This window comes from Lepidochelys kempii, chromosome 19, assembly GCF_965140265.1.
Source record: "Lepidochelys kempii isolate rLepKem1 chromosome 19, rLepKem1.hap2, whole genome shotgun sequence".
In the NCBI taxonomy this organism is placed as follows: domain Eukaryota; kingdom Metazoa; phylum Chordata; order Testudines; family Cheloniidae; genus Lepidochelys; species Lepidochelys kempii.
This window is the reverse complement of record NC_133274.1, coordinates 16,830,414-16,833,329: the sequence shown is the minus strand read 5'-3', so window position 1 is coordinate 16,833,329 and position 2,916 is coordinate 16,830,414.

Below are 2,916 nucleotides of genomic sequence, written 5' to 3'. Positions count from 1 at the left end.
TATGGAGTGCCCTAGAATGCAAGCAGGAATGCAGCCTGCATCCTGTTTTCTTTACTGATGGGGGGTGGGGAGGAGGGCAGTGCACTCCAGGACTCCTTGAAAAGCCCTAGTGTGTTTTCCAAATGCTCCATGCTGGGCTCATGAATTGTGGTTGGGTTTCCTAGCTTCCTGGACAGCAGCACTAGCCTTAAGGGGTCATGAAATGCTAGCTCTGCGCTGTAAAAAAAGTGAACCTTCTCTCATGGGCAGCAAGAAGCGCCAAGGCTGCTTGGCACCAAAAAGTTACATTTGTCTTAATCCCCTCTGGGCCTGGGCTGACGTTGGAGGAAAAACAGACGATTCCCAAAGATGGGAGATTTGTGGTCCAGAAGCTGGTGTACTCCCAATATGCTGGTCAAATAAATGGCATCACATTATCCATCTGGTTCTCTGTGAACGTGGACAGATCTAGTTAATAAAGGATGTGAGGATCAGAAAGAATCCCATGGGGTAGATGGTCAGGTGAATGGCTCAACGGGGGTTCCAACTGGGCCTTCGGGTGCTGAGGGCTGCTGAGAAGAGCTGGGGGTAAAGTTTTCCGTCAAATAGTATTGTAGTGAGGGGCCCTGGCCTCCCTCCAAGACGACGGGGTGGGATGGCAGATCACTACGATTATATTCACTGACAAATGCAGTTTGGGGTCAACTGAAACTATTGGCAAATTTGGGTTGAATTTAGGCAATAGTTTTGGCCAAAAAGATTAAAACCACCCCAAAACAAAATGAAAAACTGAAAAAAATCATTTCAGGTTCCACAAAACTTTTTGCCCCCAGTTTTTTGTTTTGGCCACTGAACCAAACATTCAGTTCTCTGCCGAGCTCTAGTGCTGAGTGGCCTCAATTCCCATTCAAGTCCATAGAAGTTGAAGGTGCACAGCACTTTGCAGGACTGAGTCCTTAGTCCAGCCCTGTAGATTCAGTCAGCCATTTGGTCCACCAAGAAGGCATCTTTCATCCTTTTGCATCACGGTGCATCTTCTGTGGCAGGGTCTACTTCAACCTGTAGGAATCCTCTCCTGTTTCTCCTGGGGATCCTGGGCAGACCTCCAGCTATTTATCTATTCCCTCTCTCTTCCTCATGGTGGGACTTTAAGTGATTCATCTAGTCCTTCCCTCTCCATGATGGCTGGGAGCTCTTCTGATCCATTCTGTCTAAGGCCTTGCATCATGGTATCTCAACTCTCCTAGCCCCAAGCAGTGTGCTGGAAGCTCTGGTGAGCTATCTAGCCCGACCTGCTGACAATGGCATGATTCATTTAACTATCCTCAGCACTGGGGGAAAAAAATCACCATGAACTTTTACCCCTTTCAGCAGAAGAAGTAGTTATGACCTGGCAGGTATTTTTTTGAAGGGAATCGTAGTCAGTGTTTCATTTTGCTTTCTGTTTACACTGAGCAGTGGCTCATTAGGGAGGGAAAGTCACACCACTGGACCAAATTCTGCAGCTCATTCTCAATCAAACCTCCCACCTGCTTGTGTGGGAGTGTCTCTGAGTAAGGGACTGAGCCCCTTGTTCTGTGAAACCCTTGGACTGCGAAGATGTGATTTTGTTTTATAAACGCAGGCTCCAGGTGTGACAAATGCAGAAGGCATTCCCACAGTAATTAAGCAGCATTCTTATTTATGTCATCTCCTGGCTCTTGCATAGGTTTTATGATTCTCATTATGTAGACATATTACTTTTGGATTGACTCACTTGATGCACTGATCAGCACTTTACTGTAGCCTCCAGTTATAGTGGTTTTTATGATATTCAGAAGAATTTAACTATTGCCAAACTATTAGAAAGAACACTGGAAAATGATTAAGTTGCTGAAGGTCAAGGAAATTTCTCTAATCGTTCTGTGTATGCTACTCCCTCTAGGACTGAGCTGGAGGGAGATAATTCTGCTTTAATAATAAAGTCACAGAGATATACCTTGTCTTTACCATCAAATCTCTGAAGAAAGGGTTATTCTCAATTTTAAGAGCTTGTCTAAGCTGTTATCAGCTCTCTGCTGAAATGAATTCTTGGAAGTTTTCATGGTATATATTGTAAACTACAAAACAAATAAACAAACAAACCCCATCAGGTTGGCTTATTGAGTTGGTTAACACATATTGCAAATAATGTGCTATCAGGGTCATCATAAACTGAATGTAAAGATGGGCTGATGGGAGCTCCTTTTAAAATCTCATCACAGTTTGAGAGGGAGGTTGGGTGATTCTCCAGACTGTGATGGAGTCACCCCCTTTCTCTGGGTACAGCCAAATCATTCCTGCGAAAGACTAGTTATTGCTGCAGCTCATAAAAGTACCTCTAAACAGCCTCCCGCACCCCCCCTTTGGAATGCACCAAGTGTCAGGTATTTATTTCCAGGAGTACATCCCTCTGCAAGGTGTTCATATCCCCTATTGCCAACCACTACAAGCTAAACATTGGGCTGTAGTCTCAGGATACTCAGAATAGCTTGTAGGACCAAAGCATGAACATTCCCTTCAGGAACAACAAGGAATCTGGTGGCACCTTAAAGACTAACAGATTTATTTGGGCATAAGCTTTTGTGGGGGAAAAACCCACTTCTTCAGATGCATGGAGTGAAAATTACAGAAGCGAGGACTGGCCTGCCTCTCAAGGTCTGTGAGAGTGAGGGATCCTTTTCCAGGATAGGTTGTACATAAGAACAAATGGCCATACTGAATCAGACCAAAGGTCCATCCAGCCCAGTATCCTGTCTGCCGACAGTGGCCAATGCCAGATGCCCCAGAGGGAGTAAACCTAACAGGTAATGATCAAGTGACCTCTCTCCTGCCATACAGCTCCACCCTCTGACAAACAGAGGATAGGGACACCCTTCCTTACCCATCCTGGCTAATAGCCATTAATGGATTTAACCT